The 27486-nt window shown below is 40.7% G+C and overlaps 1 long non-coding RNA gene across 1 annotated transcript; it reads right to left on the bottom strand.

Annotated features, from left to right (window-relative positions):
* Positions 1 to 17228: 17228 nt before the first annotated feature.
* LOC144467082 (uncharacterized) lies at positions 17229 to 20871 on the bottom strand. The gene is made up of 3 exons (XR_013493447.1): positions 20710 to 20871; positions 18189 to 18567; positions 17229 to 17425 (listed from the first exon to the last, which is right to left on the bottom strand). It is a non-coding gene; the product is annotated as an uncharacterized LOC144467082 (long non-coding RNA).
* Positions 20872 to 27486: the final 6615 nt, after the last annotated feature.

The following is a 27486-nucleotide window of genomic DNA, read 5'->3' as shown; positions in this document are numbered from 1 at the left end:
GAATAAAAAGTCCCTAAGCTAACAGAGCTTTAAACTAACAGACAATTTAATCTTTCTTTGTTGTATCAGAGGAGGAGACAGAAAGTACACACTGGCTTACCAAAATCCCCAAATCCCAAATGCCACTTTTTAAATGCATGTTTCAACGGCAAAAATGTGTCAGAAGGACTTATGGATTTCATCACTTTCAGGCCAAAGATGTCATCATTTGAAATTGGAAAGATTCTTGGAAAAAAAATGATGATCCTCTCTTTGTATTTAGGTCTGAGCTTCATATAGCGGACAGCAGATTATAGACTTTAAAGAAACTATGCTGCCCATTGTCAACAGTCAGTAAAAACAGTATAGCTGAGCCTTTTGTTCCTAACACAGTCAAGTTTAGAGAAGGCTTAACCCCAAGAGTCTTTGTGGAGTCTTATAGGGGCTGCTGGGACAGGCTTTTATCCACAATGCTAAAGCAGTAAACGTGGCCTCCTGTTGTGCTCCCTGGGAGTTTTTGTGGGAAGCTCTCCAGGAGCCTGGTTAGTCAAAGTTTGTTAACCACCATTTCAAAGACAAATGATTCATCAATGTCATGTTGAGAGGGGATTGAGTTTTTCTTTCCCTGATGAAAAATCAAAAAGCTCTGAATGGAAAACAGACCCACTTTGAGCGGATAAAAGTTTTTTTTTTCTTCCAGGAACTGGCTTGTGAGGAGCAAACTAATAAGGAGGGCTGCCCATCAAGAGGTGACTCACTTATAATGTCTCTCTTGATGGTTTAGACTTCATTCACTCAGCTGAACCACAACAGGGCAATATACACACACACACATACAAGAGCATACACACATCCACCGTACCCGCCCCCCACTGCCAACTGATTTCCTTAAGAGGAAATGTGTTAAAGGCACAGCTCAAGGTTTTAGAAAATACCCTGACCCCAGTAAAACCCCCAGTTTGTTGTTTTAATGCTTCGGGTTTTTTTGTACAGATTAAACAAACATCATCTAATATGTTAATTACTTAATTAGATTTTTGTTACCTTTGGACAGAGCCAGGTTAGCGGTATCCCCCTGTTTCCAGTGTTTGTGCTAAGCTCAGCTAATCTGCTGCTGACTGTGGCAAGTGGTATCAATCCTCTTTACAAACTCTGCATAATGGAAAGAGCATTTCCCAAAATGTTATTCTGTTAAGGCTATAGAGTGGAATTTAGAGTAAAAATAATGGTGAGAGTGGTGCAGATAGCAACCACCTGAAACTTCTCCTGTGTGCCAAGTGTAGCAAAAAACAACAAAATCGGGGAGTGCGGCAAAATGCCGCCTGCCTACTTTTGTTTATACAGAATGCTTGGGGCAATGGGGGGCGTGAGCAAGTAACAAAACATGTAGCTCAGCGTGTGAGGTAAACAGTGACGTGGGAGGGAAGCCGTGGCTAGTCAGTCCTTCGGCAATTCTCTTGTAAGTCTGCCCGTTCTTCACCATCATTGCACACTGTTCATTTGACGGTTAATGGCCTCTTCTTTTGCAAGGGCAAGGAGGGCGCGCAATTCCTTGTCTCCCCAGTTGCTCATCTTTACTGTAGTGTCTGTCAGGTTTGCGTTTCCCTTTTGCTACTAGCTGCTCGCTAATTCCTGCTATCAGCTGTTTCCTGTTTATCCACCACCAGTGGGTCGCACGTGCAGCGTCATCAACAGCTCCTCCCACAAGTCATCAACAGCCCCTCCCATTGCGGAGGGCCGCCTCTGTCTTTTAAACTAAAAGGGTTCCGCCAATATGACTACCCTACGAGGCAGAAAATTGGGCACCTTGCCAATCAACTCGCCAATCCGGCTCTGTGTGTCTAAATGCTCGCAGCTTGCCTGCAAAACGGCCCAACATTCGCAGAAAATCTGGCAGTGTAAAAGGGGTTAGTGTTTGATTTGTCCATTCTGGGCTACTGTAGAACAACATGGCAGAATCCATGGGAGAGGACTCACTCTGTATAGATATAAATGCTTCATTCTAAGCTAACGAAAACACAACAATTCTTGATTTCAGGTGATTGTAGGCTGAAAAAAACATATTTCTGAATATTTATATATCATTTCTGCCAATTTATCCCCCTAAATCCTACACACTGGTGTGTTAACGCATTTGTTTCCAACCTTTTTCCTTGAGGGACCCCTTTTCTATCATGGACTAAACTAAGACCCCCTGACTAGACATAAATATGAATATTTCATACTATATTTAATGCATAACAATGACAATACAGAACAAATGTACAATTATCTCAAATAGTAAACACAATAACTGCAGGAATTTTGTGCAAAACAAGCTATGCAGATGAATTATTTCCTGTGAATAGAACATCAGAGAAGAGAAAAAAAGGTTACATACATCTTCCTCCACATGCACGAAAGATCTATAAGCTAAGCTCAGTTTCTCAGTTTCACACCAACAATTAATGTCACCAATTCAGTATCCCACCAGATGACATTAAAAATGGCCAGAAAAGTGTTTATGCAGAACATTATGGTGTCACAGTAAAGCTGACCTTTGACCTTTTGGATATAAAATAGCATCAGTTCATCACCAAATTCAAGTCATTTCATTCTTAAGTCCAAGTAGACGTTTGTGCCAAATCTGAAAAAAAAAAAAAATTTTTCACAAGAATGAGACGGACGCAGGCATACAGTGACCTTTGACCTTTGGCTACCAAAATGTAATGAATTTATCCTTGACTCTAAGTGGATGTTTGTGCCAAATTTAAGCGCTTTCAAGGCATTCTTGAGGTATCAGATTTAGGAGAGTGGGACGTATGCACATATTTATGTATACAAATCTGTAAATTTATCTGTGTTTAATTAGAATTTAAAAAAAAAAATTAAAATCTGAGTGAAAAATGATGCATCAGTGTTTAACTGTTATTTGAATTTAATTTTAGAGTTCTGGCAAAGAATCTGAAGCTTTTTTGTGTTTTCTCCACATCCTACAATGTCTGTTACAGGGAGTGAAACACAATTACTAGATGTGTGACATGAAATATGTGAGGAAAAACTGTTTGTTTATTTATTTATTTATTTTTTTTTTGGCAAAGCAGCAGAGGCAGTCAAACACCACAGTGCGTGCCTGCTGACACAAACTATAGACATGTGTTTTCGAGGTGAAAGCACACCAGTCCTACTGTCAAGTCATCATAAATAGTGGAAGTAAGAGTCAATAAGAAACAGAGACCCAAAGCTCAACCACAGCACATTTTTTATTTACGACACAACTTACTCTCAGCTGCTTCACATCCTCTTCAGTATATGAGCTTCACGGAGTAAAAGGCCACATCGCACGTCGCATTTGCTGAAAGCTGCTTTGCTTTGTGTGAGCGTGTGTGTGTGTGTGGGTGTGTGTGTGTGTGTGTGTGTCAGTGTGTGTAAATAGGATGTTGCTTTAGAGTCATCCAGGCATCTCTCGGCCATTGGCTAAGCTCCGCACGCTGATGTCACCTCTTGGCACAACTTTGTGATCTTTGGACCTGATCAGCAATTCCGCCGCAGCCAACCAATCGGCTCGCAGGGTTTTGACCCCGGGCAGTGATGTCATGCAGCAGGGAATGCAAACAAGTGGACTGGTGGGGTGCATGTGTGCGGGTGTGTGTCAGTGTGAGTTGGAGGGCAGCGGCTGTAATGCAGCATTGTTTATAGAGCTTGACTGTTGTCAGGGCAGTACAAACAGCCTGCCAGCTGTGACACTGTTGATTTTTCATTGGACAAACTGTATATTTAGTGCACTCACTGGTGGCTGTGTGTGAAGTTACTGTGCCAGTGTTTGTTGTGGTTACTACCCACTGCAAGGTTTTGAAACTCCCCTGCATTGAATGTAATCTATTTTATACATATTTTAATGACACTATTTTTTTTCTTACTATTTTTACATCCTTGTTAAACAAATGATAAATGTCTCCATGGTAATAATGCCAATGAACTTTATTCTCCTTTGAGTCACTGCTGTGTGTGCCACTTCCTGTCTTGAGAATGTTGCACAAATATGACTCAGTTGCTCAGCAGCAATGCAAAGCAGCATTTAATGACAGTTTTGAGTTGAATGTGTGAAACTCCCCCAATGTCAGAGACAGGAGGTTGTAGATGAAAGGTGTTGGAGCTGAGGTATCAAGAAGTGTTGATATCGTGTCGCTGACATCATGAGCCCAGCAGAGCGAAATGCTTCTCAACTTACACTATTTATTTTATGGCTGCTATACTTGACACCCTGTGTGGGTTATGGCTGAACACACTGGTTTTGAGGTGGGAAACTAAATCACTGATGTGACCGGAGAGCTGAAGAAGCCTTTGGGAAATACCTAAACAAAGTAGGAGAACCATGTGTTATTTGTGACAAATACAAAACTATACACACAAAAACCACTGTGCTTTATTTCCCCCGCTCGCCTCGGGTTATTTGAGGTTAAGTTCAAACAATAAATGAAAAATGCTTCCTGACTAAGCCTGCAGTCTCTCCCCACACTTCTCAAAAAGAGTAATTAGCTCTCTGACTAATCACTCTTGTTATGCATCATAAAATACAAGCTATTTGTCACCATGTGGACAGCGCTTGCTCTAGCTGAAGAGCGAACTTGCAGCTCCATGGGCACAAGGGACCAGCAGGGTGGGGTGGAGCAGAAGGGCCCTGCTGTTACTGGACGTTGGGGCTCTGAGCCCTGAGGAGACAGAGGAGAACCACAGTCTTTGGGTTTAAACACTGAGACTGTCTGTACCCTGTCCTCATTTGTGGCTATTCCATATTAGTGGTGTTCTGCTTTGGAAAGTCCTGCTGCCTGCAGTTTTTGCCTCTTGGAAGGATTAGTAAACCAGAATCACGTGACCTCGAGTTTGTGTTGGTTGGCAGTTGCAGCATGCTATCTGTGGTGTTAAAAGTATATAGCTTTGTAGGCTGTGCTGTACTTAACTAAATGACCGTAAAGAGACGTAGCTTACAATAAACAGTACTACATTTATGGTTAATATTTTTCACCAGCTGGATTTTTAAAGTCAAACTGAAATTAAAATTCATATTTGAGAAGAGATCAGTATACAGTACCCTGAGTGATTTCATTGACCTGTACTAAACTGGTCAGAGGTCTAATTACTGAAATGAATAACTTATTTATTTTTATGCAGAGACAGTGCCCCTTACATCTATACTCCCCGGTACTGCTTTTCCACCAAATTAGCTCTGGTTCTTAAACTGGCTCCATTCAGCATTATTATCAGTTTTTAGTGAAACCATTGTAATCAATGATGTCATGCTGAGGGTTTTTGATACACTGAAGAAGGCTTAGGCCGAAACGCGTCTGACCATGTGTTGCCCTATTAAATTATACATTTTGACTTATTTGTCTTTTGTGAGTGCTGTTGCCCACAAGTTTTTGGAATCAATGATCATCAAAGGAGAGGCATTGTGCACAGTGCACAATGAAAACATACAGAAGCTGCAAGATGATGAAATCGCATGGATTACCTCTACCTGAGGTTGTGCAGTTATTGAAGATATTTAACAACAATTGTTTATATTAAAAAAAAAAAAACATGCATGTTTCTACTATTAATAAGACCACTACACACTCTTCTTTCTGACAGTTTTTCACTTTACCTCCACATTGTTACCCGCTCCATCTCCTCTTTCCACGGTTTGCAGTTCCAGGCTGTTCTCATGCACTGTTTGTACCTTTATTTATGAAAAGGAATGCACCACAATATACACACACACATAATCAAGTACCAGTAATCTGTGTGTACCCCATGAATCGAGAAGGCTGCATTCACGTGACCTTTGTGCTGACAGGAGTAAAGAAAGAGTATAAAAACCAATTGCCCCTGTAAGGAGGCACCTTGGAGTGGCTGATGGGTCAAACAAACACAGGACTTTCCCCCATGAGACTGGAGTTTGAACCCATGTGAAACTAAGTGAACTTTGTGTTATTTTAAGGTACATTGTCACCATGTTTATTTTCCTATACCAGGGGTCAGCAACCTTTACAATACAATACAAAGAGCCACTTTTGGCCAAAACGATTTATTAAAAATCTGTCTGGAGCCACAATACATGTTTGTGACTTATAGAGACAGCCTATTTAATCTAAAATGGCCTATAAACATTCCTAAAAGTTCTAAATGAGCATTCATTATAGCAGCTCCGCAGTGGGCTATTTATGATTATTTGGTACTTTGCAGTGTTAGTGGTGAAAGCAAACAAATCCGTCCACTAACTATAAAATTCTCTGACTTTAGTGTTCTTTCCTCCGACATTTTAGTATATTACATACCTTGACATGTTTCGACGGAAACTTCTGCCTTCCTCAGAAGTGTCACTTGGTGGTGGTCGTGATCCGTCTTAGTCGTCACAACCACCACCAAGTCATTATAATAAACTAAAGACATAATGAACACCATTGAACTATAAAATTCTCTATTTTCGTCTGAGGCATTTTCTTGTTTGGATTTGGAATCAATAGCTAGCCTCACTAAGGAGACTCAAGACTAGCGATCGTCATTGACATCAGGCAAATTTTAGGAAAAGGCACCAGGCCGTAGATGTACAATGCACATAGCTGATGAGATGTTAAAACGTCTTTATTACTCAGTGTATAGGCTACACATTTATACATTTGGAAAATGTAAGATTCACTTTAGGGCTACAACAATGACAAATGAAAATTAAATGTTAAAAAATAACTATTATTCAACTCCATATCATTTTTTGTCAAAGCCACAGAGAGCCACTGGAGAAGGGCAAAAGTGGGTCCTGAGCAACAGGTTGCCTTCCCCTGTCCTAGATCTAACCTCTGTAATCTTACGCTAAGTACATAATAGCATTTGTTGGGCGCTAATTTGTTGGATATCATACACACCGTTGCATGAGGATATGTTGGCAATTCAGGTCAAGGAAAATATGCTAATTTTTTGGTTCCAGCTGAGAGACAGCTTTTTCGCTTCCGAACCAATTTATTTTTGATTAGAGTGCTCTGACCGTTTCAAAATTAGGTGTGTGAAACAGAACAGAACCCATTCCAGGTTGGTGTAAGACAGGTACAGGAGCTGGAGCTGTTGATTTGTGGTTCCTGCTAACTACATTTTTATTGGTTCAACTCAGTAAAGGAAGCTAGTTAGCCTAGCCTGCTAGCTTTCACTTTTTTAGCTACTTTGCCTGCTGGAAGCTGAGACAATTCCACAAACATGCCCAAAAGTGAAGCTTGGCATAAATTCAATCAGTAAGACTTTGTTTATGCTACATTCATTCACAATTCTCCCTCTTTATATCAATCCCCCGGCTTCTTCCAATCAGCTGATTATGGGTGTTCATTCTTCCAGTTAAACCAATCCAATTTTTCAATGATCTCTATCAGCCTGTCATGTTGCTGATTTCAAACTTTAAATCTGTTCTCCTCTCTGCTGCTGTCAGCTGTTATTTCAGGTGGAATCATCTCACCCTCCTCCACCCCATTCACATCCAGTCATCATACCCAGAGTCTAGGATGATCTCATCAAAAGTCATCACATCCTCCTCAGCACCCTCTTTATCTTATCACCACCACCTCCACCAGCACCTAGACAAGGGGGGTTCTCCATTCTCCTACAGTGATACCCCACTGAAAATATATGACATCATGGTGGGGACTATTTGCTAAAGATAATTCACATTGCTCATATATTGTGGAAATGTAAATAAATGTCCTTTTCCTCAGAATGAGTCTCCTTTGATTCAAATTGTTTTATCCTCTTTTGAAATTTAAGTACAATAGCTGCAGAATCATTACAAAAATCAAAGCTCAAATGTAAATTTGTAGGATAACAGCCTCTTTTGGCAAATACAGTTTTGGACATTGCCGTTTGGCATTAGCAAGGTGTTAATATAGAAAGAGCGAAAATGGCACTTTTATGACTTGAAATCCTCACTCACAAAGCCCTGCCCTGCCTACCTCTCTGACCTGCTCCACCACCCCTCTCCTTCCCACAGCTTCTGCTTCTCTGATGCCAACCTCCTGTTTCCACCACTCAGGACCAAGTGCCATCCCCACAGCCGCGCCCTCCCTCTGGAACTCTCCTCTCAGACACAGCTTCTCCCAGTCAAATAACTTATCAAAAGTCGCCTTTTCAAAACTGCTTTTAATATGTGAATGATGTTGTGTGGTAAATATTTTAAGTGTATTCTCTTTTTATGTTTATTTTAACTTATGTAAAGTGTCTTTGAGTACCATTAAAAGTGCTTAATAAAATGTAGTATATTATCTTATAATTTAATATAATTTGAAGATAGATTTTCAGAGGGACAGAGAGAGAGTGAAAAAGACGAGGGCGAATGCATAATTGGAATGCATCAGTTATAAGGAAAATTCCCCAGAGTGTCAGATCTCAATGGGGCTTTGAAGTCCTCAGGAGTTAGATTTACTGATTTGTTCTGCTGAGGATCTCAATCATATCCTCTGTGTGTTTATGAAACATGGCATTCATAGCAATCCCACACAAAAAAACCTTGTCAAAGGACATAATCTGATCTTCTGGTCTAATTCAAAAAGTTGGTTGTGTTAAAATAGCTATGTCGAAATTTACATCTTTTTTTGAAAGCTGTGTGAAAGGTTAACATTTAATGCTTTGTCGAATATCTCTGCAAAGCCTCATTAATCCATTATTTCTCAAGGTCTAACATCTTATTAGTTAGCGGCTTGCCAGAAATGAAGCATTTTTAATCTGATTGCACACAATAACACTCAGCGACCTTGCAATTATCCCTCCACGACTAATTACACAAAGCAGTCATGTCTATATAGGCATTGTTTAAGCCTGATTTAATGGGTGTGTAAACCACTACAAGGTTAGTGAATGGCTTCTCAGTGGCTTCTCCCACAGCATTCACAAGCAGGCAAGCCAAGGGGAAAAAAGCATGCCAGAGTAGGCAGCACCTGGCAACCCAAATATTAAAAAGGCCATTAAGGTTTTATTTTGCCTTATAAAGACAGCGGCTTCCTGTTTGTCCACCTTTGCCAGCCATAGGAAACGCATACTGAGGATTGCTTTTTTTTTTCTTTCCTCTGTGTGTTAAAATGTCCTGAATCATTAGGATGAGTAAAGTGGCAGTGAAGCCATCTGTTTTTACAACCTGTCTTTAAAAGCAGCAGGGTCTGAGCTCTTTTTTGTCACTTTTATGGACTCCCTTACCTCATAGACCAGGCTGTTCACATGAAGAGAAAGCACTGACTGGTGGTGCATTTTGACTGAGTGACAAACAGCTACTGATGACTCACTCATAATGGACACATACAGGGTCACAGATAATCGAAAGAACAGGAAATAATCATCGCCAAGTCTGAGGTACAAGTCACCTAAAAATGAGTTTTATATACTAATGACTTGCAACAGCAAACACATTTTGAAAAACAATTTTTCATCAACACAACGAGGAAACATTTTTAATTAACTCAGCCATAAAGACGTCTGCAAAAAGTATAAAAGTCACAAAGACTGGGGCATGCTTGAAGCAAACAATTTTTTATGAATGTCCTCTGAAGATGTCTGAAGGCGAGAGTGTTTATAACTGTTCTGAGCAGCCACATTTGAAGCCACAGTAAAAAGCCTGCCATCATAGAGAGGGCCAAGACATGATAATTGACCAAAAGGGGATAATACACAGTGTGGGTCGATTTTTCCACAAAGGTGTTGCACTCGGCTGTACGCACACAAAGTAAAGAAAAAGCATACCTGGCCATTCCTGCATGCTATGCTTGTCCGGTTATCACTTTTGAAAAGCTACAGAAATTGTTGGACTATTATTCTGACATCACAAGGGTGATGGAGAGGATTTCAGAAGCTGTTTGACAATCCAACAAACACTTCAGATAAAACACGTTGACACAAAAACTAACAATGTATTCCATTTGTTTTTCTTACAAGATCTACTTGTGGCAACTAAAGCATGTTCAGCGATTTTATGGTTATGTATAGGAAACTCAAAGCACTTGATGAACTAAAAAAATGGCTTTACGCAAAAGTATGAGACATAATTTTCTAACTAAGCCCTGCATACCTCAGACCTGTAAAATGAGCACAGAGAAAAAAATATAAATATATGAAAGTTTTATGAGAAACAACCAAAATCTGTTGTAACTTCTTACAATGAGTGATCCTTGGAGGATCACTCATTGTAAGAAGCTCATTTAGTTTTCAGGGAAAAGATAAAATGTGAATACACTGAGCACAAGATAGACTACCTTTAATTTACCTACCTTTTGGAGGTAAATTACACTTTTACACTGTAAAGATGAGCAACTGAGGAGACAAGGAATTGCGTGCCCTCCTTGCCCTCGCAAACGAAGATGCCATTAACCATCAGATGACGGGGACGGAGAGGAACGGGGCGACTTACGAGAGAATCGCCAAAGGACTGACTAGCTGCGGCTTCCCTCCCACATCACTGTTTACATCACACGCTGAGCTACACGTTTTGTTACTTGCTCACGCCCCCCATTGCCCCAAAAAAGGCGCATTCTGTATAAACAAAAGTAGGTAGGCGGCATTTTGCTGCACTCCCCGATTTTATTTTTATACTGCCACTGATTGGTCAGGGTTTCTGTGTCTTCCATTTCTTGCCATTTCTGCACCGTCGCTGTAGCTGGGTGAATGACTGTAGCAAAGAACACTGGCACTTTCTACCATGAAAAATCACCAGTAAAAACTTCTAAACACAACTGGACATGTTCCTGCAGGAAAGTGATCCAAAATCAGGGAGAAATTAACAACATCAGCGACCAAGATTACAGGTTTCCCTGATGTTAGCATGTAGCCACGTGTAGCAGTGTAGGCTACATAATGTAGACACTTGCAGTAGTGTGCCTGGAGCAGATGACCATGTAAAGAAATCCTTCACGATCTGATGTCATCTTGTAGCCAAAGCAGAAAAAACACTTGAAAAAAAAAAAATTCAGAGCAGTTTGGAGTCTGAGGGTTTTGCGCACAGGGGTTACTTTTACGTACATTTACTTTATCATTTGAGACTTTGGCCACATTTAATATGAACATCCAAAGTTGTAACATTATATATGACAGAAAATAAGTAAAAGCCTACAAAGTAACCAAAGTGTATTATTAACTTAACTACATGTGGGATGCAGGATGGAAAATCCAGTCTCAGATATTTAAAGGTCTGTATTTTGTATGCCCAGCATCCACCCTGACGACCTCCCCATGACCTCTGGTACAAGTGCGTAACTTATTTTTTTGGAGATTGAGTTGCCATCCTACCAGAGCCCTTAGAAGTACACTTATGTGTATCAGTAGAGTGACTTGTCTTACTAAACAAAATGGTTGCCTCCTCCTGTGCATTTGACCAACTTATCAAATAAAATGTTTTCAGCTTCTAATTTAGGTATTCATTTCTTGGTCAGGTCATTTCTACTTTTATATTGCATTATATAGCCAAGAAGAAAGTTTTAGGAATGAAGAACTTATATGCTCCATGAGTTCAGGGCCTGAGGGGATCATTCAGGGGGATGTGTGTAGGGACATGGGTCTTCCAAAGACTCAATAGCTACCATGTTACAAACCCCATGTGGAGTGATGGAGAGAGGAAGAAACACAAAGGTATAGTAGCAGGGGAAGCCCACAGACCCAATCACAACTTAAACAGCAGGACTTCCACCCATCAGCATCATTGTGGCTCTCCTTCTCCTTTTTATTGTCTCCCCCTCTCTTTCCGTGTGCACAGACAATCGCTCAAAGAGGTGCCTGCTTGCAAAAGCAACACAAAGGAGAAGAAAGAAGGTTTCTCCAAGTTCTAATCCCGGGGAGCTGGAAAAAAGGGTCGGCTGAGGTTTCTCTCTCTCTCTTTGTGCCTGTCCAACAGCCCTGTTTCTTGATGAAAATGTCCCGCTGGATGAGGGCATTAGATGCCTGCTCTAATCCCGTGTAATTTCCCACAATCCCCTTTGCTTGCATCCTGCCAAGGAGGCCTTCAGCGCCCCGCTGAGCCCCTCGCTGCTGGCTTTGGCGTTCCCACACCCCTGCTCAAGCAGTATTTCCTCTGCTGGCGGAGAGGAAACAAGACACTCTGTCTCTCCTTCCCTCCTCCCTTTCATCTCTCTTTTCATCAGAGCCAAAACAGCAGCAGAAACTAGCAGCCTACTGATGAGTGTGTCCTCAGATTGTGACCTTTGGCAGGAACGAGCCGTGGTAAAGGCCACAGAAGAGACAGACAGGTTTTAGTCATTAGCAGAATTAAAACCTTGGTCCACTACTGGTTGACCCAAATCACATCTGTGTGTGTGTGGCCTTGTTGCATTGTTGTCCCCCACTGCTGACGGTGTGTTTATGTGCAAGGCTGTGTACATTTGCCATAATCCTGTCCAATCTCCTTCTTACGTAAAATGCTTTATTATCATCTTTTTTTATCACGAGGTTCACCAGAGGGTTGGATAGGAAAAGAACCCAGTGACACACTGTCTGCTCTCTTGTCCAACTGTCTATGTCAGAGGCATCCAGCACAAGTGATAAATCTATTATACATGCTATGACGTTCTCAATAGTCATGTAAGCTGGTGCTGAAAGGGGCTTTGGATAAAATGCATGATTGCGTGAAAAGCACATTGGTTGCTAATCAATGAGCCATTCAGAGGACGTTATCCACGCACACTGAGGAGAATTCCACAGAAGACTTAGACTAAAGTCAACACTTCTTATCCTGTCCAAGACTGATGCTTCTTTTTGATGCTGAGTTGGCATGGATTAAAACAAAGGCACATACATTTTCCTCTTCTTGTGTTTAAAATAGGTAGGTCAATTTAAGAAGGTACTGAGATGCTCTTTTTTACTAAAAGTTAATGAAAGTTTTCTGACTTGGTGAAACAACATTTCTATGGGAAGAATTAATCGTTATCAGGGGTTAAAATAAAGCATTGTCATAAACTGACTGATGTTACCATATGGTATCATTTTTAGCTAGCTAGCATGCTAACATTTGCTAACCAGAGTATTACACAAATCAAATTATTGCCCTGGTGATTGCACTGGACGCGTAGTGAAGTCATTCCAGTTTATCCTGTGCGTATCACAGATGTACATCCAACAGTTGTGGAATAATTTAACTAAAACCCACAAGTGTCAACTTGGTAGATAACATATCCTCATGCAATGGTTCGTATGAACTAGCCTAACGAACTAGCACCCTACCAATGACTTTATGTACTCAATGTTAAGTTACGTAGGTTAGGTTTCAGCAAGTAACATTACTTTGGTCAGGTATAGGAAAAGGAACATGGTGACAATGTTCCTTAAGTTAACTCAAAGTTCACTTGGTTTGGGGATATAAACATCAGTCTCCTTGGGGGAGAGACCTGTGTTGTTTGACCCTTCAACCACCCCAATCTGCCTACTTACACCTACTTTCAGTCTTTATACTACTTCCTTCTTTACTCATGTCAGTGCATTGGTCATGTGATCACAGCCTTCCTGATTACGTGGGATATCCACATATTACCAGCTCATGGTTACGTGGGTTATATTGGAATTGTGGCTATACTTCTCGTAAGTAAACATTTGAACAGTGCATAAGAACAGCCTGCGCTTGAGGGAAATAATGATCACCATAATCAGTAGGTTTCCTTCTCTGGGGATGATGAATGTCTGTATTTCAATCTGGATCAAAGTGGTGGACCCATTAGATAAACTGAGGACGCCATCCCCAGAGCCAAGATGCTAGCATGGCAAGATATAAGTAAAAACTGACTTGACTTAATACTGGTACTGCTTTTTATCATCTGTACACTGTCAATTGATGTTAGACAGGCATTGGTCTGTTAGACTAAGTCCTTTGAGTTTCCTGACAATCATTGATGTGCCTATGTTTGGCAGGGGAGGTAATATGTCAGGCTCTCCTCATGCACTGCACAGTTTTCATACAACCCACCTAATCATGACCCAGTAACTCATGTATTACCCACATAATTGAAAAGTGACGTGACCAATGCACTGACAGTAGATGTAGATGTACCCAAGGGATATTATCTATCTTTATGCTAAAAAAATCAGGCTTATGGCTTTAGGCAGCCATCAACCTGCATTAGGATTTTGTATTTGTTTGTAACCAAATGTGCACCAGCTTATTATGTATTGTATAGTTGTTCCATTTGTTATTATAAAGTGGGGAATGTTCCTTTGTACTAAACGTCTTCTTGTTATGCAATGAAGAGACTATGCAAGGTTTCTTGTGGTAGCAAAGTATCCTTACTTGGCCGTGCAGTTATTATGACAACATATGCAGAGCTGGCTGATTGTTTAGGATGTCTCATCATATGTGTGAATCTCACAAGACCAGAGTGTGAATATGTAAATGCAGGCTCTGCATGTATGTTATATGCATGCGTATATGAATGGGTGTGTTTGTGTGTTTCAAACTAAACTTCTGTATGTCACAAATGTGTGCATGTGTCTGCTTTACTTTTATTCATATCTACAAATGTGTGTGTGTGTGTGTGTGTGTGTGTGTGTTTGTGTGTGTGTGTGTGCACATTTCTCTAAATGTCAGGTCAATTATTTGGTATTTGTATGTGAGTATTATCAAATTGCATTCTCAAACATTGCAGGTTTTAAATTTTGGCTGCATAACTATGTGTGTGTGTGTGTGTGTGTGTGTGTGTGTGTGTGTGCAAGTGGTTATCTGTGTGAGTGTTTTGATCTCTGTGGCAGGCAGTGACACCTCTGCTGCCTCTGAGCTGCTGTGCTCCTGTAAACACAGCGGCGGCTGCTCAGTGTCACACAAAAAAAGGAAGGACACAAGCAGGCCAGCTTCCCATCAACGCTATATTCAGCTAGTCATGCATATGCAGTGAGTAGACACACACACACACACACACACACACACACACACACAGAGGCCCATTAGCTTGCCTCCAGCTGTTTTAAAACCTGACTGAAACAATTTATTCATAGCTGAATGCAAACAAAAAAAAAAAAACATTGGCTGCAAGTTATTGTTTTGTCATATCTTTAGCTCATTCCATTTCCTAATTAGTCCTTTAATCACAGAAAGTGAATGTAGATTAGTAATTACACAGAAAAACTCTGACTGCACAAACAGTTTTAGGAGGCCTGCATCACAGCTCTAACAAACTTCGAACTATTGTTTAGTTTCGCCACCAGGCTGAGTGTAAATAAACTGCAGGAATTAGTTGAAAGGATATTGCTGGTAAGTGTTGACATACCAATGTCCAACCCTCTGCTTCCCATGGATATGAAGTTTTAATGACTACAATAACAAAAATAAACATGGTGGTTCTTGCCAAAAAGTTATAAGTTAATGCCAGTTGTCTTCATGGATTTCATCAAACACTGAAGTTTAATTACTAGCACCACAATGACACTGATTTCCTTCCTAAGTGAAATTAAAATTCACTTTTGTGAGGAAATCAGTGTCTCTGTGCTGGGGTTTGTTTTGACTCATGTAGCCACATATTTGGTTTTCTGATGTGACACAGCCCCCTACATTGGTGTTTTTTTGGTTCAGACTGACATGTTGGTGCTGTCATTTCATTGGTGCAATATCTGTGTGGGCAGGCCATAAAAATAGTTTGACATTGCTTTAATTATGATTGCCACACAGGAGTGTATCAGCACTCCCTAAACTCTGTGTCTTGGTTCAAATCACAGGGTTAAGAAAGGAGCACTGAGGTTACAGAGCTTCACATTGCTGTGGTCATTATCATCACAACTGGACCAATGAATGAAAGAAAGATAGATATTCTGAATTAAATGTCTACAACATGTTCCAAAGAAGTTGGGATAGGGGCATGTTTACCGCAGTGTTACATCACCTTTTGTTTTAACAACCCTCAGTAAGCATTTGGAAACCAAGGACACTCATTGATGAAGTTTTTCAAGTGAAATTCTTTCCCATTTTTGCTTGATATACGACTTAAGTTGCCCAACGGCTGGGGGTCCCTGTTGTAGCATTTTGCACTTCATAATGCACCACACGTTTTCAGTGGGGGACAGGTCTGGACTGCAGACCAACACTCTTTCGCTGCAAAGCCACACTGTTGTAAAACGTGCAGAATGTGGCTTTACATTTTCTTGATGGAATAAGCAGGGAGTTCCCTGAAAAGACATCATCTGGATGGCAGCATATGTTGCTCCGAAACCTGTATGTACCTTTCAGCATTCATGGTGCCTTTATAGATGTGCAATTTACCTGTGATGCCATGGGCACTAACACACCCTCATACCATCACAAATGCTGGTTTTGAACTTTGTGCTGATAATATTCTGGATGGTCTTTTTCCTTCTTAGCCCAGAGGACACAAGTACTAAAAACAATGTGAAACGTGGACTCGTCAGACCACAGCACACTTTACCACTTTGTGCCAGTCCATCTCAGTTGAGCTCGGGCCCTGAGAAGTCTGCAGCGTTTCTGGATGTTGTTGATATATGGCTCTCCCTTTCATGTTAAAGTCTTAACTTGTGTTTGTATATGAGGCAACAAACTGTGTTGGGATATCATGGATTATAGATAGTGAAATCCCTAAAATCCTTGTAATTGTGTGCTGAGAAACATTGTTCTTTAACCGTAGGACTATTTGCTCACGCAGTTTTCCACAAAGTGACTATCCCTGCTTCTGAACAACTGAGCCTTTCAAGGATGCCCCATTTATACCCAATTATAATACTTTGATGAGTCACCATTTTACCTGTTTACCTGTGGAATGTTCAAAACTGATGTTTTTGAGCATTACACAAAGCTGTCTTTTGCTGCCCATGTCCCGATTTTTTCAGAACATGTTGCAGGCATCAAATTCAAAATGAGTATATATTTACAAAAAAGACAAGGATTTGCAGATCATTGCAATCTATTTTTATTAAGGTTATACACAACGTCCTAACTTTTTGGAATTCCATTTGGAGCTTTGCTGTTATTTAATGAAGACCCTGATTAGTCCTCTTTAGTTCATGAATGATGTTGGCCTTTTTTGGATCCTCCATTTACGTGGAGGCATGCGAGAAAAACAAGTTTGCTTCATTAATTCAAGGTAACATACGGTAAGTAAGCTTATGATGTACATTCATTTTGCGAGTGAAGTAAACCCACTCGCACACACCTTTCCAACTTAGGAAACTGACAAAGGTTAGCAAGCTAGGCTAATGCACTTCCACCTCCTCAGTGGAAGCTAGTTAGCCTTGTTAGCAAGCTTACATTTTTGAAGTTAAGTTTCATACAAATTTACCAGAACAACAGATGCTAAATGTTACAGGAGAGAAACAGACATCTTAACGGTATATAACTGCGCTATGTGGAACTACTACAAAGGGAAAATTCTATTTACACACATAGGCAATACAGTATGATGTGGTCCATTCAGTTGTGCATCATGGAAGATGACAGTACTTCTTTTAGTGTGTCAGCTCTCAGATGTCAGTCAGCTGTGAAGGGAAAGACCTGCGAAGAGACATGTAGGTTGTAAGTTGTCCAAAAATGTCTTTATCCTCTTTTAAAAAAACTTCTGCAGTACTATTATAGCATATTTACTGTATTTACTCACACAAAATGTTAAATTCAGTCACTTTCTGGAAGTGGTCAGTATCACTACAAGAGAAAATGCTACAATTTCACAACATACAGAGCTCAAAATACATCCCCATGCTGTGCTGTGATTGAGCAACTCTACATGATTGCCATCTGCAGATCAATAGAGGACAAGTGTTGCCCTGGACTCCCTCGCTTCAGACCAATCACCACAGACAACTAAGGTCAACCGCGGGCAGTCTAAATGGACAAAACAAGAGGAAATCCACTCGAATGAGACTGCAGCAGCTGACTCAAGTAAAGAAAGTTTCCTCTGGAGCAAGTTCACTGTCATCACATCCTCCTTGTCTTGAGATGCTGTTTCTTTCTTTAGACATGTAGGAAAATCTTGAGCTCAGCAAAAACTAAATGTGGTGCTCTCATTTCCTTCCAGATTGGCTGCACCGGTGGAATGGGACTGGAATAGCGACTGTTTGCTTTGGTGGTTTGAAAATCTGTATCATAATAGTCCCCAGAGGAGGGGAGGCATGCTATGTATGCAGGACACAAACGTTGAACAACCGCTGAGAGGATTCATTTTGATTTACAACAGATGTACAGTTAATCAGCATTTCAGTGTTTCCAGCATGTAAAATGTTTCTTTGGCTTTCAATTTAACACACTTAACACACAGTACCTTTCACCTCCTGTGGTGTGTGGCTGCTAACAGGGCTGTTCTGTGGGAAGTCTTCCCTGTGAGATGTGACGATAGCTGAGAGAGTTGTTGGAGCCAGATGTAATCACACAGCCATCGTGTCTACTGTGTGACCATAAATCATTGAAACCATCTGAGCATTGTGATCACACCGGGCTTCACATGTGGATCTAGTTTGGCGGCGGTGGTGCAACGGGCAACCAGGACACTCGTTCTCACAGGGGGTGGTGGGAAGGGACTGTAGCGTAGTTGTTCTGTGATTGTGACTCCTTGATGCAGGTTTGTTCCCCATCATGCTCTGCTTTGGAATGTAGAATGGCGGTGGTTGGGATGGAGGCCACCATGGGATTGTCTCTGTGGTCTGCCGCAGCGGGAGAGACAGAGAAACATTGGGAAACATGAGCTGGCAAGATCAACACATCTTTAGGGGTGGCTGCTCTGCCTCCAGCTTCTGATCCAAGTGGACAAACAGCTCTTTGACGGGATTTCAACACAATCGCCACTCTGCATTATGAAAAAGCATATTTCACAGCACAGCTCGGGCGATTCCTGTGGGGGGGAAATTGATTGAAATCCATATTCGAAAGATCACTCAACCAGTGACACATTTTGACCCACAAAAGCAAATCCCACCATCCTCTCATCGGGCCATCTTTTATCTTCTCCATCCTGTAATTTCAATCAATCATCCTCCCACATCTTTGTCCTTCTCATCCCTTCGTCCTGCTGCTCTAGCCCCTCCCCCCAGCCAAGTTGCTCTGTCCCGAACCCCGTAGATAACAATTGAATTAAATTTGTAGCTCTTGTCTCTAAGCTCTGGGACTGTTTGCTGTCTTTGGGATGTATGGTATGTAGCTAACCCTCTAACCCTATCTGCTTTCTGATCCTCTCCCTGCTCTGTCAGTCAAGCCTGCAGAGGTCAGAGGGTTCAGATAGCACTCAGCAGCATCATCCATTACCTCACTGCCGGCTGCCGGGCTTAGAGCACGATCAATGGACTGTACACACACACACACACACACACACAAATACGCACACACATTGGTGTATGCACACACACTCACACATGCACAGAGAAGCTAAAACACTCCTCAGACCACCTAATTACGGCCTCAATGCAACCTAATGAAACACACATGCATCAAAGGACTCATTCAAAGCACTCATATATGCAAATGAGCAGCAAAGACATATCTGACCTCCTTTTGGAGGAGACGCGCTGCCAAACAATGCCTCTTAAAGCTTTCTGCTTTGTCTTGACCCGTCATACAGTAGATGATGATGAGTAGACAGTGGGCCCTATCTGTGTGTAATGGGATGAATAAGTCTGTCTGCGCTTCAATGAATATTGCTGTCTCTTTACACGAAGTACACTGGGATGATTCCTCCTGTTTAACAACAGCAAGGGAACACCTTGATACTGTGGTGTAACAAGCATTAAAGGGAAATACCCCGCAGTTCACAGTGGGCAGATGTTGTTTCTCTTGTCTGGGGCAGCAGAGTCAGCACTGTATGCATTTGTTAACATAACACTTTCCTTGAGAATCTAAGCCTATGACATACACCGATGTTTCTTCACTGATTATGACATTTAATATATGACCTACATGCCTCTATATCAGAGTGATGTTGCCACGTTACCTGTAAGATATGAGTTTACAACATACATGAGATATTCATAGTAAAATGTATATACTGTATGTTCATCTATTAAAATATCTATATGAAGTATTTTTATACAATATTATATGTTGCAACCATATACATGAATGATACATTTATCATTTATATATGCATGTTGATGAAAACAACATATATTCAGTAATTCAGTGTGCTTATATGTGTTTTTATTATTAATTTTTGACATACATGTCTAGTTATGTATGTGTACATAACATATATATCCACCATATGAGCATGTATTTCATATGTACAAGTACGTTTAAATGAAGAAATATCTATGATCAATTTTTATACAGTATTATGCAGAGATGGAACCAAGTCACACGTGCAAGTCTCAAGTAAGTCTCAAGTCTTAACCTTCAAGTCTCAAGTAAGTCCCAAGTCATTTTTTCTTGGGCAAGTCAAGTCAAGTCAAGTCACCGTATTATTGTAATTTTACCTGCAGAATCTGATCTTAATAAAGTGAAAAGACAAGATATAAGTAACTGTCAGTAAACACTGACTTCATCGCTGTAATGTTTACTTTGCAGGGACAACCCCACACACACACATACACACACACACTAATCAAGGCAGCGGCCAAAATCACCCATTTAGCTCATTTAACCCTGTGTTGCTCGTTCATAAAACGTACAGCCGGTCTTGTGATGAACCGGTCGGAATGTTTGCTCACGTTTTCTGGGGTTAATGTTAGCAAATAAATTAAAAAACAAATTCCACCAAACCGACCCACCCCCCACCCCACCCCCGTATCGTATCAAGCTAACGTTAGCTAACTACCGACTAACCAGATAATATTAGCTAATTGACAAGCACTTACTGGGCAGAATGGCTCTTCAAATGACGAACAAAGTTTGAAGTTGTCACCTGGCTGTCCGAGATGTTTATGCCGCATGTCTTGCACTGTGCTGTTCGTCTTTTGCCGTCATAATGGTAATTCCGAAAGCCGAAGACGATGACTCTCGGTACCCCTCCCACTGACATGTTGATGCCTGTCTGATATAAGAGGGCCTGTTTCTCCAATAAACACGTAAGGTACGTAGAGAGGGCATGACTGATTGACAGGGTAGTGATCCAGTCATGACAACGTCATTCTCAGTCTGCGCTCCTACCGGGTAATCGACATGATTTTTTCAATTAATTTATTAATTTTATATTCTAACCAAAAACATGTGAATAACACTCAAGTCATACAAGTCATCGTGTCTCAAGTCAAGTCAAGTCCCGAGTCTTTAACTTCCAAGTCCGAGTCAAGTCTCAAGTCTTTTATTTTTTGTCAAGTCAAGTCACAAGTCATCAAAACAGCGACTCGAGTCGACTCGAGTCCAAGTCACAATGACTCGAGTCCCCATCTCTGGTATTATGTGTTGTGACCATATATGTTAGTGGTATATATTTAATTTAAATATGCAAGTTTATGAAAAAAAACATACATACAACAATCCCATGTGCTTATAATTGTTTGTTTTTTTTATTACATTTTTAATATGCATTTCTACTTTTTATATTTATATTAATGGGCTTTTGGATGTATATATATGTACATAAAATCTATATCTACAATACAAGCATATATTTTATATATACATATACTAAAAATATCTGAATATTTTTTGCATGTTGCAATCAAAGATTCTGTGTGCTTATGTTTATAAATATTTAATATACATCTTAACTTTTTATTCAGACATATCAACCTATATTCTACTTCACTTTAAAACTATTTTATATTTGTCATACATTCACATGACAGCTAGAGAGCTCAGCAGGTTAGAACACCCGGGTACTGGGGACTGACTGAGTGATTTTTCCCTCTTTGAATATAATGTAAAATACTGTGTTAAGAACTCTGATGAGATAAATTACAGTACAATTATTCATTCCTTGCAGAGAAAGAGGCGAATCTAAGAGGAATTTTTAAGGTTTGAGAAAATTACGTTATGGATTGTGCAAAATATGCTGCGAGGCAGTGCAGAATAATGTTGTTGATATTTTGTACATTCATTTGGTTTCAGACATCTGTTATCGTTCCCTGAAAATGAACCTGTGGCTGTCACAGTTTCACTGAAATATTTTCCGATTCATAGCGGGGACAAGGCGGCTGCAGAATATATTCACTAACAGAAGCCAATCTGTCTGGGGGCAAAAGCAAAAACATATATCATGGCTGAAGTTTGGTGGCATCAGAGTGGACTATGATTAATAACATTTCAAGAGAGAAAAATAGTGTATTAAAAAGGTTCCTTTGAATATGTTACTGAGCTGAAGAGAAAGTGTGGACCTTCTATACATATTTAAGGAGGATATCTCAGGACAGACATAAAATATCAACATTGAATCTGATACTCTGGGCCAAAGTGTCGCTTCCACTCAATTTTTATTCACAATCTAAGTATCATTAGCTCCTGATTTACAGAGCAGCTAATTACACAGTCAGCAGCTGGAACTGCCTCCTAGGTGCACTCTGTGAGTAAAGAAGTGAAGCTGCAACGGTAACTGAAATGAGCAAGCTCAGAAAAGAAATGGAAATTGTCATGTTGAAGTCATTTGATTCAAAAACATTTACTGCGTCGCAATAAAACTTTTATTGGGGAAACTATTTTGGAGCCTTTTATGTTAAAAAAATCTAATGACACAATCCCTAAGTTTCGCAGTCATTAAACAAACGTAGGAAACAAAAAGATGGAAACACAAACGTCTCAGCAGAAGAAAACAATTACCAAAGTGATTATGGTCACCAGCTCATCAGGCATCATATATCTGTTCATTAAAAATAAGGCTACAGCAGCTGGTTAGCTTAGCTAGCTTAGCTAACCAGCTGCTTAGCAGGAGGAAACAGCTAGCCTACCAGCACCTCTGAGGCTCACTTAGATGTTATATCATGTTTTTTTAATCCATACAGAATCCACATCAACTGTAAAAATGACAATTAGCTGTTTTACGGGGATTGTGTCTGACTATTTCTCGGCGTGAAGCAGTTGCTGGGCAACCAGCAGAAACAGGAGAAGTCCTGGTAGTAGCCTGGCCAAGGTAAGTTTTGTTTTGAAGGGGGAGAGGGTGGTTGGGGTCCTCCCCCAAGAAATTTTAAGTGCCAAACACTTACTTTCCTGCATTCTGGTGAATTTTTCTGCATCAGTTTTGCCTTTACTGCATTACTTTATGGTGGAAATGTCTTTCATTTCATTAAAGTGAAAGTCCTCTGCTGCTACCATGGTTTTATTACAAGGGACATGAGGGAGACATTCGCCCTGTGGCGACCCCCGCCCCCCATCCACGAAATCTACGCCTCTTAGTCCACCACATAACCCCACATAAAAATGAGATCATCCTGTCATCTAACACTCCACCAGAAAGAAAATAAGCATATTTCCTGTTATTTCAAACTTTTCCTTTAACTCTATGTTGAATGTATTAAAGTATGCATTTGTAGAAAAGAGCCTACATATCAGTATGAAAACACAAACACACACACACACACACACACACACACACATAGACTTATATAAAGCTCATAGCCATATTTTATGAGGTGACTTATCTAAAGATGATTGTCCCCGAGTGATCTGAAAATGATTAGTTAATGGCAGGAAAATTGGAATTAATCAAGATTACACTTGTAGTTCCCCATAGGATGGGCTCAGGAGGTCTGTATGGAAACATGTGATATGCTATCTTTATATTGGCTTCATTACTATTTATTTATTGCACCCTATTAATTCTCACTCATTTATTACATCACATGCCCCCCCACCACTACCACCAGAGCCAAAGCTTTGGCTGTCCTCCATTCTGAGGCCTAATCTTAATTGGAAACTGCTGTATGAGAGAATGGAGTATGAAATAAATACAGGGGGAAGAAAGGAGGGAGGGGGGAGACAGAGGGAGAGAAGAGACAGACAGAGGGATGACAACATAATATATCAAATATGAGAATATCCGTTAAAACCAGACAAGCAGCAAATCACTCGTACTCCACTACTCTCTGTTCTTAGCCGCTCTATTATTCAGCGAGGGTACAGCTGCGTCCTGTGACTGCATCACATATTTTATAGATGGAGGCCCGGTAGTGTACGTGTGTGAATGCACATAAAGAGCGGGAAGGTCAAAGGTCGTCCAGTCACTAAAGGTCAAAGAGGAAGCCCTGTTTCTTGATGTGATGGGGGCTTGCACCGGGGCGAACCTGATTAGGTGCTGAATGCTCAGACAGACAGCAACGTAAACAGAGATTAGAACAGGGAGAGAGACCCCCAGTATGTCTGCAGCAAACTAAGGGGAAGGGCAGTGGCCATAGACACCATGATGGGTACAGAGGTCTGGAATGTCAGCACATATTCAAGGGCACTGGATGAGGATGTTAACATTATTTCACTTGGCTGTTTTATAGACTTCTTACAGATGTTTCTTAAACCTGCACTTTGGGGCAGCAAAAACAAGCTTTGACCCCAACACTGTGTTAAAGAAACAGTTATTAACACATCTGGCAAATATGGAACAACATTAGCATTTTTTAAGGGTTTTTGTGTTGTAAACACTGCCAGCTGAAGCACAAACAGCACTATGTAAATGGAGAGAGTAAACCAACCACCAATAACGTCAGCTGGAAAATCAAAACAATGAGCTGAGGGGAACTACAGAGTCGAGTGAACATTTTAATGTCTAATTTTGTGACAGCCATCAAATGTAAAATGCTAGATGAATTTGGAAAAACATGTATGTTAAACGACTGATTATAAATCAAACTTAGGTGCCAAATTGAACCCTGTCCAAAACCAATATGATGCACAGTATAGTTTCACTTACCAGTTTGAGAGCTTTTGAGTCTGTAAAACTTGTAATGACACCTGCTTAACCTTAAGGAGCTCCTAACTCAAACCTCTCGCTGAGAGAGAGTTTAAATGCCCCGTGACGGCTCTTAACACTGAGATTTCTCCACCCTAAGAGGAATAAATTCATTTATGGACTATTTTGCAAGACACCATGTGTACATTCATTGTTTAATGATATAGGTGTGTCAGATACAGTTCATATGAAAAAGTCTTGAGGGCAGATTTAGAGCATCATCTCACACATAAATGAGCCTTTTATTAGGGTGTGACAGTATCACACAGCCTCAACATGACATGCCCTATCTACACTCCGTGTGCAATGATGTGTGTGTTAGGGAGGGGTCTCCTCAATCTTCTGTTTCATATTACCCTCAGACCTTTTATGAGATCATGCCTCAGCCGTACCGTAGATATGATCATGACTGACAGATTCTGTTGCGCAAAAAGGAAAACAGCGTTTAAGATCCATGTTTTGAAATCAAACTATTATTCCATTTTATGAGCTTCGGCTCAGCTTAACAGCCACTGACATTCAATCACGCTCCCTTTAATGGAAGAGAGCTTGTGAGCTGGCTGACGCGGCCCCCCTTGTCCTGGCAAACGCACGCCACAGCAGCTTGTGTTAGCCGCCATCTGCTTTGAATTGTGAACAGTTGAGACAGGGCCGTGGTCAGGCGAGGCTTGGGTCTCATCTGGATCTAATAGGTGATAAGAGGAAACTGAACCATCCTGAAAAGTGCCTGAGGGCCTGATGCCAGAAATGGTCAGCTGGGGAGGGCAGGGGGGAAACAGGGGGTCACTTTCATAACGCTGACGTATATCTGATGTGTTACTGTATGAGATTTTAATTAACAGGGATTTCCTCTTTAGCCTGCATTAAAAACACTGGTGACCAACAGTGCTGTGAGCTTATATAACTTTGCTCTGTATGTGCAGTATTGCCCTCCGCTCATCCCATTAACAAAGAGCTTACTGCAGGAAAAACAATATCACTACTACAATAGAGTGAATACATCTGCAAATTAATTTGCTGTCTGGTTTATACAATAGATTCACAGTTTAAAAGCCGGCTAGAATAAACACTCTCCTCTTCCATTCAACAACAAGTTATCTACCACTCTGTGCCAACTAATTTTCCCTTTTAATGGCCATTGCTTTGGAAATGAACAAATAAGCATCGGGGAACAGGGACAGTGGCCATTGCATAGTCTGCATCAGCGGGATATACTATTCATCAGTCAAAAAGTTCATCTCCATTAGTCAGCATTACCCTGCTGCCTCAGCTCAGTCCATAGAGTAATGGCCCATAGATACAGCCCATTCACAGTCATTACCAAAGGCAGCTCACCCAGGATCATGGTGCAATACCTCACTCTGTAGCTGGCAGTGTGCCACAGAGACAGATAGGCTCCCATCTGAGCCTGCCGGGCTACGTGTCACATCACATCACAGTCATCATCTTCCTGACATTCATTCATACTTTGTGGAACGGCACAGACTTTGAGTTATGTGATTATATTGTAAATTTACAACAGCGGGGATAAAAATCTATATACACTACACATCAGAGGTGTGAATTCAAGTTACAAAACTGCGACTCGAGTCATTTGATGACTTTAGACTCTATTTGACAAGGTCAAAAACGTAGACATAGACACCAGTGACTCGTGAATTCACTTGGACTTGAGCCTTTTGATTTGAAATACTTGCTACCTTCCCCCTCAGTCCAAGGATGAAAATAGTGAGTTATTTAAAAAGTTGGACAATCATTTAATTTCCCTTAGTTTCATAAACAGACTAACGTTAACGCTATTCATGCCGAGCAAGTCGACAATGCAATCCACTTAGTTAGAACAATGTTGTATCAAGTTGCAGGAGAGAACCATGAAGAACTAATGTTCAGTTATGTAGTGTAAGAATTAATCCCTAATCCAGTAAAAGTGATATACTGCATAAATTGATTAAGAAAAAGTCATATAACCATGATATAACCATGTTTTATGCATAAGTTCTTATAACACTGAGTGAAATGCATCTATATGTGTTAAAACATTGTCATACATAACAAAGTATTCATGATATAAGTTCACATTGTATCCATGCTAAAAAGAACACACATAACCTATCACACATACACCCAAGTGTTTGTATTACCTGATGCACATTAAAGGATTATATTGCATAAAGGCACAAGGGAAGTTATAGAAATAATCCCTGAGTTCTATATGTTTTTTTAAAAATAGTGTACACCTGAGCTCTAACCTAATGGTGGGAGAATCTGGGGATTCACAGGCCAATGGAAAAATGATACACCATTAAAACATGCCTGGGCATGTTCGGGCAAGTCTGGACAAAGGCAAAAAGGCCAACCACCAATAGGTTTGGACTCAGGTAGGAAGGGCTAAAGAAAGAAGGTGGAGATTCTCTTGAAATCTCCACCAGCATAAAAGGAGCACCTCAGAAAGTGAAACTTCAGTCCTGCTCCGGAGCGTGACTCGATGAGTTGTTTGTGTTAAAGCTTGTGAACACATTAAACTCGATTGCATCGGACTCTGCCTGTCTCCAGTGTTTCCTAGAGTATTACTTAGCTGACTCCAAGGTATCAGATCTACATCAAAGCGCAATTGAGAAGTCAAGTGGAGGACAAGGTCGGGTGCCTACGGGCCCACTTCCAGGCGCCGATTTTTGCCTCTACAGTTACTGAGCACTGGATGGAAAAAATTATACCAAAAATAATTTCGTGCAACATTTGAAGTTGCAAAAAAAAACAG

This window comes from Epinephelus lanceolatus, chromosome 15, assembly GCF_041903045.1.
Source record: "Epinephelus lanceolatus isolate andai-2023 chromosome 15, ASM4190304v1, whole genome shotgun sequence".
NCBI classification, from domain to species: Eukaryota; Metazoa; Chordata; class Actinopteri; order Perciformes; family Serranidae; genus Epinephelus; species Epinephelus lanceolatus.
The sequence above is the reverse complement of the archived record's forward strand: the minus strand, read 5'-3'. Positions and strand labels throughout refer to the sequence as shown.